General features: G+C 39.1%; 1 protein-coding gene across 1 annotated transcript in view; it reads left to right on the top strand.

The window, feature by feature from the left end:
- CAPSL (calcyphosine like) overlaps positions 1-4,541 on the top strand; it is a 41,252-nt gene extending 36,711 nt beyond the window's left edge. The window contains exon 6 of the mRNA XM_020995760.2: positions 4,051-4,541. The gene's annotated coding sequence lies outside the window, so the exon portion shown is untranslated. The remainder of the gene's footprint in view (positions 1-4,050) is intronic.
- The last annotated feature ends 6,719 nt before the right edge of the window (positions 4,542-11,260 follow it).

Genomic DNA, 11,260 nt, shown 5'->3' on the forward strand with positions numbered 1-11,260 from the left:
GAAGGAAAAAAATAAACATGTACATTCTGCCTTCATGGTTTTTTTTTTTAAATAAAAATGGTCCTTGGAAAGCTTCTGTTGTTGAACAGAATGGCTTTACTCCTCCAACTTAATTAGGAAAATTCTACCCTTGTAAAAGACTCTGCTGGTTTGTCACAGTCGGAAGAATCAGAAATTTAGAGCCTTTAGATGTCACCTAGACTCACTATCCTCATTTTCCAGATGAGGAAAGAAAACCTCAGAGGATTTATGTGACTTGTTTAAGGTTTCACAGTCTGGCTGACACCAGAATCTGAACCCAAATTCTTTGACACCAAATTTGGTGTTCTTTTGAATGTAGCCACCTCAGAGGTCATCAAATCTCTGTCTCTCCAACCCCCTGTCCCTAAGAAGTGAGGAAACTGATGGTTTCTGAAAAGAATAAGTGCAACCAATTCACTAGTGTGACTTTTGCCTAGTAAATATAAGGGTAAGTGACTTTTAGAAAGTAGAGGCAAAAGGGATGATAGGTCCTAAACTATGAGATGGGGAAGCTGTGAAAGCTGCGGGTTCTGGTTGGCACAGTCAGTGTGGGCAGTGAGTTGTGGTGAAACAGTTCTTTGGATCAAAGCTGCCTGAGCTCCCTCTTTGCTTTATGCACCTGCTTCATTCAGCTCTCTTCCATCCTCCAAGTAGAGTGGGAGGCTTCTTTCAGACCACAGCACAACCCAGTGAGAGTGGGAATAAACATCATTATGGATTCAGGTTTTTGAAGCAGCCCTCCCTCATGTCTACTAGAAAGGTACAGTATATTGCACTGTGTGAAAAACCTTTTATTGAGGGGATTTGTTTTGTGAAGTTCGGATTCAGTCAAGGGGCCACATTTGAAGACCTAACGGGCTACACTTGAGGACCTAAAGGGCCACATGTGGCCTCGAGGCCACAGGTTCCTTACCCCTGCTTTGACCTCTCCTACTCTCATTCCCTCTAAGTTTAGGCTTTGATTTCATTATGACCTCTGGTCCTTGGATCAATCCTACTTCTTCCAATTTACCTCCCTCATTTTATCTTCACTTTGCTTCCCACACACCTTTAACTCCACAGTCTATTACTTAAATAGTAGTCAATAGTAGACTTCACTAGTCATCATCCTAGAAAGATTTAGCCCCATACAATTCTCAGTTAATTAATTCTCATTTCTCAGAACTCCCGTCAGCCAATTTCTCCTCTCCTACTCCTGGGCTGCTAAATACTGCTAGAAAAAAGTCATGAAATCTAACCGATTTTACCTGCTAGAAATGTGTGGGACAATTCTGTAATCTCCAGCCTTGGTGAGGGTAGCAAGGCATGCACTCTTCAGGTTTCAGTTAGTGTGAGCAGATGATGGAGTGTTCCCCAGGAGGGGGAAAAGATAAAGCTTAAAGGGAAGGGTTAGTAATGGACTAGGGATTCTAGTGGGTACAGTGAAGGGACAGGCAGAGGAGGACAGTGGCTGAGGAGGACAGGGATGAATCCCAGGGGGAAGACTACTGTGTAAGAGATTTCAGAGTATATGCACATGGAAATGCTATACAAACACATATCACCTCAGCTACTTATTAGATATGACTTAAACTCTCTGAGGTTCCATATGAAATTGGGATAATAATAGCACCAACTTTACTGACAGTTGTGAAGAACCAAATGAGATTATAATGTAAAGCATTTTTGTAAGTGCATATAAAATGTGTGTGCCTGCCATTAAATGTCCTTTAGATGTCCTCATAAAGTATACCTGTAGCATTTAGTAGCATTTCGCTGGAATCATCTTGGAGCTTCTTAGACCGATAGCCTGATTCATATTCATACATAGTTAAATAGAATATAATCTATAAGCATAATAAATATAAATGTAGGGAATAGCAATTGGTGATTTAATTGGTGGGGGTGGGGAGAAGTGAAGGGAAGAAATATTTATATAGCACCTACTATGTGTCAGGCCCTGTGCTAAGCACTTCACAAATATTAGTAATCATTGATCATTGATTTGTAGGGAACTCCTGGCCAGGAAATTCTTTCCAACAAATGCAAGTTGGCACCTTCAAGTCTTCAAGAGTTGCCTAGAGAAGTAGTGTCAAGTAGAAATAGATCCCTGATGGAGGTATATTGACTTTTTATTGTTGTTCAGTCTCTCTGTGACTGCATTTGGGGTTTTCTTGGCAAAGATACTGCAGTGGTTTGCCATTTTCTTCTCTAGCTCATTTTACAGTTGTGCAAATTGAGGCAAACAGGGTTGAGTGCCTTGCCCAGGTTCACACAGATAGTAAGTGTCTGAGGCTAGATTTGGACTCATAAAGATGAGTCTTTCTGGTTCCAAGCCCAGTGCCACCTAACTGACCTTTACTGACTTAGCAAACTGCAAATTAGCATTATCTTTGTTTTAGTTTTGTTTTATTAAGTATTTCCCAATTACATTTTAATCTGGTTCTTGGGAACTAAATAAATTGTTTTATTTATTGTTACAGCTCAGAACTAAGTAAGGCATTCTGTACTTAATAAGCAGTCAGTAAACATATGTTGAACAAATGAATGGGCTTCATTTATAATACCGCCTGACATTTTGTGTTCATATTGTTCATTTGTGCTTTGCCATAGCACTCTGATGCTGGCATGTTTCTTCTACTGAAGGACTTTGAAACATCTAAAAGGTTCACATAGTTGTACTAGCTAGGAGTAGATACACCTTTGGCAATTTCTGCTGATGTGACAGTTTCTTTATTTTTGTAGTTTCAGTTTTTAGCTTAGTTCTCAGATAAGCTTCCCCTTATTTGCTAATGTATTTGTTGTATAATAGTGCTCTTCAGAATGTCATTTCTTTTCCTGATAATGGCTTTGCTAATTCTGCATCAGGATTAGCATGTTGTTTCAATGGTAATTGAATTACTAGGTGTTATTTCATTCATTTATGTGGAGAAAGTTGTATTTAAATTGAATTCTCTCATTATGCTTTTTAAATTTGATAACTCCTCCCCACCTCCCCCCACTCCAACTAAGAATAATAGTTTTGAAAATTTGATGTAATATTCATTTCCCCATAAGGCTGGATGGCTTCCATTCAGTAAGCCAAGAAAGTTCCCAGGAAGCCACTGCATGGAGCTTTTAGGACTTCTGAGGATTAGTGACAGTCTGTTGCTAAGGTGGTGGGGTTAAGGTGGGAAGAGGAGCAGAGCTCAGAGATCCCTCATTCCTTCAACTTCATGTCCTGTTCTGGATGGTGCAAGTTATTTTCATTTATTTATTTATTTGCTAGGCACTGGGGTTAAGTGACTTGCCCAGGGTCACACAGCTAGTAAGTGTCAAGTGTCCGAGGCCGAATTTGAACTCAGGTCCTTCTGACTTCAGGGCCCGTACTCTATCCACTGTACCACCTAGCTGCTCCTGGATGGTACAAGTTAATCCATAGGCAGCATCTGCTCTTTTCCTCTCCAATAGCCAAACAGGCTGTTCAGGCTCTGCCAGTCAGATTGTGAAGTCAGAACAGCTAGTTTTCTAGCAGTCTACTGTCTCCCTTTTAGGTGGCCCTTTCCTTCTCAGCACTTTATGTCACCGGTTATTGTTTCCTCCTGTTACCCTTGGCTGGTCAGGGAGTTCCCATTTCAGTGCCCCAGTGAGCCTTCCCTACCTGGGCCACACCAGTGTTCGGATCCCATCTGGGTGCCTCCCCCCAGTATAGGCCTCTATCTCTAAAGGCTCTGCTCTCTGCAAGCTCAAATATTAGCAGGTGTGAATGGATTAAAGTGTCACACGTCCAAGTTTACTCGTGTGCACTTTAATAAGTATTTCTCAGAAACAGTGTTTTAACCAACATGGCTCTAATACAGATTTGTAGATACTCCTTGCATGGTGTGAAGATTTATTTATTTCTTCATTGTCCTGTTCATGCACACCATCTGGATTCTGCTTTTGGGTTAGGTAGGTTAGACCAGTATCCCAGTAGCAACTCCAACTTACCTTTAACCCAGAATGCTCTTTGGTGGCACCATTCCCCGACTTTGTTCCCCTCACCCCTTTTTTCTTCCCTTCCATATGCAGGTTTCCCAAGAGGACTTTTTGGACTATTATGCTGGGGTTAGTGCTTCCATTGACAGTGATGCCTACTTCATTCTTATCATGAGAAAGACCTGGAGATTGTGACTTTTTGGTTTTTGCTTCTTCCTGGAATCAAAGACTGTCCATGGGATGATTTTTGAAAGGATTTCAGCACTATTAATTCTGACAATGACAATTTGCTTTTTCTCTCCTACACAGCCATTGGCATCCATTTCCCTTAAGGAATTTATGTAAGTGCTATTGTTTCCTCACAAATAACCAAAAAACTTATTCTAGACATCAAGAGAGAAAGAACACTTAGCTAGTGTTAAAATAAAATAGCCACATTTTAAGCATCTTTTAAAAATTAAGACTATATCTATTACCCTTCATCTGTCCTCTTTTCCCATCTCTTGAAGTCTAAGCTGGAAGGAATCAGCATGAGAACTGGGGAAAATAAGTTATGTCTGTTTCATAAATTACTCTGAACTTACTGTGTGTTTCTTAGTGTGTTCTTTGACTAGAGTTTTCAAACAATATGAAGATATACTTCATCCTTGGATTATTAAAAAACAAAACCAAAATCTGAAAACTGTTTTCAGACTTTAAATTGAGGTCTTAAATGTACACACAAGGGTTTTACACAGGGACTTATATACAAACACATGCACTTGTATACAAACACATGCACTTGGGTGGACCAGGTGAGTAAGTATGGTTAACAAGGATAGTGCCAGGAGTTACTGGCTCCTTTAGGTGAATTTCTATAATTTCATCCAGTAACATATGGAAACCATGTGTTGCATCAGTTCACTAGGCTACAAACAAATACAAACACCAAGTTTGTGAGGATTCATACTTTAGATGCTGTTTCTGGGGCATTAATCTCTGGGACCTGTATCCTTTAGTCTCCCTTTAGACAGTACAAGGTCAGCCAGCTTCCTGCATTCCCTGCTTTTTACAGATGAGAAAACTGAGGTACAGGGAAATTACATGACTTGTCCAAGGTCATGCAGATAGTGTCAGAGGAGGAGTCAGTCCTCTGATTCCAGAGTCTGAACTCTTTCTACTGCACTCCAACATCTTTGAGCCATTTAAGGGAATTGCTGGAAGGGGATGATATTTATTTTGCTAGGTGAAAGAAGTTAAAAAAATTTTGATTTAGACTTGTGACTGTAGTAATCTAATGAAATGTAATTGGATATTATTTCAGCTAGAAAAGAAAGTTTGAGGGGAAAAAAAACTTGGTGGAACTATACTTAGCTTTCAGGTTTAATCCTCAGCTTAACCCTTACAATTCCAAGAGAAAAATGTGCCCATTTACTGGTTTCTTGTGGACAAGTTTGAGAAGCTTTTCTTCATCTGAACATGAGAAATGGGAAAGGGGCTTCAAGATTTTCAATGTTCATCAATTTCTAATGCAGCAAGGCCCACTGTCATGGATGATCATGGGACCAAGGGAACTGCAATGAAAATGCATTTTCAGAAAAAAAGTGGAAATTTACCTTAAGAATTTTGTTGAAAAAAATTTCCATTATTTTCTTTACTAGGAATTCAAGCATGAGCTTCTGTTAGTTTTTTTTTTACTCATGAATTAGGCTGCACAGCATCCCAAAAGGTATCTAGTCATTTTTTAAACTGACTCTCACTCTCAGATGTTTTCTTTTGTCAGGAACACTTCTGTATTGAAATGTTACTATGTACACCTGGGATGTTGCTCTCCACGCCCTCATGCCCACCAGTCTCGTCCTTGAGCATATAGCAACACTGTTTCTAATTAGCCTAGCTGTCTAGGGACCTACATGTAAGTCATCGTTTTTGCCTCTCAGGGTAAAGTGATCCTTCTTAGTATCATCTCTAAGTGTGGAAAACATTTAACCCTTTGTGTCCAAGGATGAGCGAGCACACCCATCCTTTTGCTTCAAGAAGTTTTTCTTTGAAACAGGAGAAATTCCACTCTTTCCTGGCTCCTCATTGTCATGAGAGGTCTATGCACAGAGCAAAGTGGAGTTTGTGGTCTCACATGTTCCTTTGGGTAGCACTGTGTGTGTTTTCTTCACAATTTAGCAATTAAAATCTGATTTTTCTTCAAACCATTGGAGATTTGGATGTTTTCTTTACAGATGTCCCAGTGAACATTAACATATTCTCCAGAACCTGCCATAATCTGTGCTCTCATTGTCCGAACAAGTGCAGTAATCACATTCTGCTAAGTCACTAACTTTTGTGGATTCACTTCCTAGAATCCTTAGGATCTGCTCAAATGGCACCTTCTTCGTGGAGCTTTTCCTTTTAGTACCTCATTCTCAAAATTATCTTGCGAATAGTTTTTCTTTTGGGGATACACTTATTTATATGCATGTTTCTACCAGTAGAATATAGGCTCCTACATTCTGTAGACTATTTTGTATCCTTCCATTTTATCTTTTTATTGCTAATGCTTGGTACATAATAAGCGCTTAATAAATGCCTCCTGATTAATCTGTAGAATGAGAGTCTGCTTCCTGCCTTAACATACTGTATGCTATCATTTTTTGAAAAAAATCTTTTAATAAATGTACTTGTGATCTAGTACACTGGTTTAGTTTCATTGGTATAGGGGAATTCCAGGTGAGGAAACTCCCTCTGCCAGTGCAGGTTGGCACCTTTTCTGTCTAAATGGTATGGTGTTTTTCTAGGTTCAGATAGCCCAATACATGCCTGTACATAGTTAAAAAGAACATAATCGATAAATTTAACAAATATAAGTATAAGACCAGCAATTGGATTTATGATTTCATTGGTCTAGGGAGCTCCTGGTGAGGAAACTCCCACCTTCTCTGCAACTTCTAGTCTTGGAGTAGTGTCTGGAGCACTTAGAGTTACATGGCAGGACTTGAACCCACATTTCCATGGCTTGAGGGCAGCCCTCTATCATGCTGCCTATGTGGATAGAGTATCAGGCTTGGAGTAAGGAAGATTTATATTCCCGAGTTTGAATCTGGCCTTAGACATTAACTAGCTATAGGACCTTGGGCAAGTCACTGAACCGTGTTTGCCTCAGTTTCCTTATCTGTAAAGGAGAAGGAAATGGCAAACGATTCCAGTATCTTTGCCAACAAATCCCCAAATGATGTCAAGGAGAGTCAGATATGACTGAAAGATGGCTGAACATCATCAGCAACAGATATTAATTATAGTTAATATTAACATTTATAGAGAGTTTTAAGATTTGTAAAGCACTTCACAATGATTATCTAATTTGATCCTTATGAACCACTCTGTGAGGCAAATCCTATGGAGATTATTATTCCATTTTTATAAATGAAGAAACTAAGAGTGAGAGAGAGGTTAAGTCACTTGCCCAGCCCATCACATCTAGATGTCTGGGGCAGGATTTGAACATTTCTTTGTAACTGCAAGGCCAGCACTCCACCCACTTTGCAAATAAATGTAGAAATTTAGTAAAGTTGGGCCTTAGGGAACTCTTTCTCCTTTGTGACTACAGTGGTTAGCAATAGTTAGGTGACTGTGAGTTAGGAAGTTGGCTGATTATTTAAACGTAGCTCGACAAATGTGCTAACTTTCCCAAAGCCTGGAATTTCTGATTCTGTAATTTGGTGTCTGGAGGCTGGGCTTCTGATCTGGCCTTCAGGGAGGGTGTTGCTAAGTATATTACTAACATGGCACCTGGACAGAGAAATAATAGAGCATCAGGGCCAACCTGAGGCAAAATTATGCAGCAGATCTTTGTTTATGTTTTGTTTCCTGTTCACAAGGTCTTCCCCTCTCTTATTTCTCTATTGAAGTCTTATTGATTCTCAGACCTGTCCTGGGTTGCTCCAGCCAGAAGTGATATCTCTCTCCTTAGATCTCCTACAGTCCATATTGCCTATAAAACATGGAGTTGGACAAGATGGCCTGTAAGGCACCTTCCAGGTTTTAAATGCTGTGTCTGTTTTTATTGAAAAAAAACTTTTAACAAACAGAGAGAGACCAGATCTGTGATTTCATCAGTATAGGGAACTTCCAGGTGAGGAAATTCCCTCCTCCAAATGTAGAACAACAGCTTCTTTGTAACTTATAATCTAAATGGTACTGTCACTTCGCAGGCTCATTTAACTTAACAATTCAAGGCAATGAATGAGGGCAGGAGCCACAATGCCTTGTTCGTGATTAGTGTTTAATATATTGGTTAATTGAAGTTGCTTTTCTATAGTCTTCCTTTCCCTATATCCTTTCCTCTCCTTCTTGACCAGGCACAGATCTCTCCTCTTTAAATATCGTTCTCAGTTTATAGCAATTATCTTCCCCCTTCAGATAATATCACCTGATGTCTTCTGTCTGTCCTGTAGTTTGACATTTGGTCCTGTCTTCCCTAGAATTCATCTTGTGTTCTAGACCTGTCACTCCATTTCTCCTCTCACTGTAATGCCCAGTCCAAACTACCCCAACTTTTGTTCCATTCTCCCAGGGTTTTGCTTTCACCTAATTATACCATTTGGACACCAAACTGAGAAAGAACCTATTAATTTCTTAGTAGCAAATTTTAGCTTCATGTGTTTTGCCTCCCAAAGGTCTTTATAAAGGAAAAAAAAATGACATACATTGGTTGGGATCCTAAGAAGGTACTGAAATTGTTAGATATGTATGGAAAAATTTGGAAAAAGTTATACTACTGTGTCTGGGTGGCTTGATCTAACTCTTTTGTCCTTCTCTCTAGGTTAATTTATGGGGCAAAAGGGAGTCTTATAACTTTAGTTCCATACAACTTCTTTGTAGTTTCATTGGGTGGAGTCTCCCAAATGATCTGATGAAACACAGCCTGACAATTAGTCATTTGACATGAAAAATATGTAGAAAAAATTCAGAAATTTAGAATTTTAGAAAAAGAAAGCATCTAACCCTAAATCAAAGAATTGATAGGTTCCAGGGACTTTGAGTAAGAGTGGTGGTTCCTCTGTCAAAGAGAAGAAAGTACACAGGCATTTATTAGGAGCCAGATATTGTGCTAAGGGGGGCTTTTCATACTTGTATGATCTTGGGCAAATCGATGAATTCCTCTGTGATTCTGTTTTTTCATCTGCAAAATTAAGGGTTTGGATTAGATGACCTCCTTTTCAACACCTTCTTCTAATGAAGATGACTAAGAGGAAGTAGGGGAGGCTAGATTTGTTTGCCTCCAAACATTGAACCTCTAAAGGATAGACCTTGGAATAATGTGAAGAGGGAGATGTATAATTGTTATTAGAAAAACTCCCTAACAAATTGGGGCTATCTGATAGTAGAATGGGAACTAATAGTGGAGTGGGTAGGTTTGCCTCATACTGGAGGTGTTGACTTGTCAAGTGGAAAGGATTCTTGTTCAGGTTAGGTTAGAGAGCTTCTGAGGTCCCTTCCAATTCTCATATTGTTACACTGTGAACAAGGCAGAGAGAAGGCTAAGCATCTGAGAGGAAAATACTAAAATCAGCAGCAACAACTCTCTCACCTCAAGGTCAGGGAATTATATATAAGCCTGGGACCTTTTCTTTAATCAAGCAATAAATAAATAAATCAACAAACATTTATTGTGTCTACTAAGTGCCAGGCACTGGGAATACAAGTATGCATAAAGAAGGAAATAATTCCCACTCTCAAGGAGCTTATATTCTAAGGCATCATTGATAAGAGTATTCTCAAGGTTTCTTTTGAAAAGTAGAGTCAGGAAAAGGACCTATATGTACAAAAATATTTATAGCAGCTCATTACTGGGGGCAAAAATTAGAAATTGAGGAGATGCCCATCAATTGAAAAATAGTTGAACAAGTTGTGGTATGTGATTATGATGGAATACTATTGTGCTATAAGAAATGATGAGCAGGATGCTCTCAGAAAAACCTGGAAAGACTTGCATGGGCTGATGCAAAGTGAAATGTACTGTGTACAATTCTAAGATGATCAGCTGTGAATGACTTAGCTATTCTCAGCAATAGAAGGATCCAAGACAATTTTGAAGGACTTATGATGGAAAATGTTATCCCTCCCCAAAGAAAGAACTTATAGTGTCTGAATACAGATTGAAGCATCCTGATTTCTTTATTTTTCTTGAGGTTTTTTTTGTCTGTTTTCTTTCACAACATGACTATTGTGGATATGTTTTACATGACTACACATGTAAAATCTATATCAAACTGCTTGCCTTCTCAATGAGCAGGAGGTAGGGGGGAAAGGAAGAAGAGAGAGAATTTGGAACTCAAAAAATTTTTAAATGAATGTTAAAAATTGTTTTTACATGTAACAGGAAAATTTTAAATAAATATTTAAGTGAAAAAAAGAAAAAAGAAAAATGGAGTCAGGAAAATGTAGATGAGATTAAGTATTGATTGATTATAATTGCACTTTAGTAGAAAAACATTAGACTGTGTCTAGTTGGTTGGGGGGGTGATAGTTCCCTTTGATAGTAATAAAGAAGATAGGAAGAAAGGAGGGTTTTGGGGGAAAGATAATGAGTTCAATTTTGGGCATGTTGATTTTAAGATGTTTATAGGACATACTGTTCCTATAAGATGTTCCATAGGCACTTGGAGATATGACTGAAGGCCAGTAGGGAGGTCAGCGCTGGATAAAGAGATCTGAGAATCATCTTCATAGAGGTGATAATTCAACCCATGTGAGCTGACAGAGCCTTAAGAACACCCATGGTTAGCCAGAATGAACTGAATGAAGATCTAGTAAAGAAGACAGGTAGGAAGTGAATAGTTTCATGAAAATCTAGAGAGGAGAAAGTATTGTTGAGAAGGGTGATTTACAGTGTCAAACACTGAGAAAGACTGAGAAAGGACCATTAGGTTTATCAATTAAGAGATCATTAGTAACTTTGGAGAGAACAGTTTCAGTTGAATGATGAGGTGGGAAGCCAGACTACAGAGAGTTAAGAGAAGAGTGAAGCAAAGGAAGTGGAAGGAAAGGAGGCATCTGCTATAGACAACATTTTGAAGGACTTTACCCATGAAAGGGATGAAACATATAGGATAATGCTAGCAGCTGACAGGGACAAATTGAAGATAAATGAGAGACTAGGGGACAGTCTGCTGGAGAAGGTAAGAAGGAAAAGGATCACTTGTGCCCATAGGGATATGTCTTTGCAAGGAGAAGGGCTACCTCATCATGTGAAGCAGAGGAAAGAAGAAATAGTGGCAGAAGGCACTTGAGTGAAGTGAGATGAGGAGAAAAGAGGGAACTCTCAGTTAAT

The sequence above is a fragment of the Phascolarctos cinereus genome, unplaced genomic scaffold (genome assembly GCF_003287225.1).
Source record: "Phascolarctos cinereus isolate Bilbo 61053 unplaced genomic scaffold, phaCin_HiC Scaffold_4;HRSCAF=312, whole genome shotgun sequence".
Lineage (NCBI taxonomy): Eukaryota > Metazoa > Chordata > Mammalia > Diprotodontia > Phascolarctidae > Phascolarctos > Phascolarctos cinereus.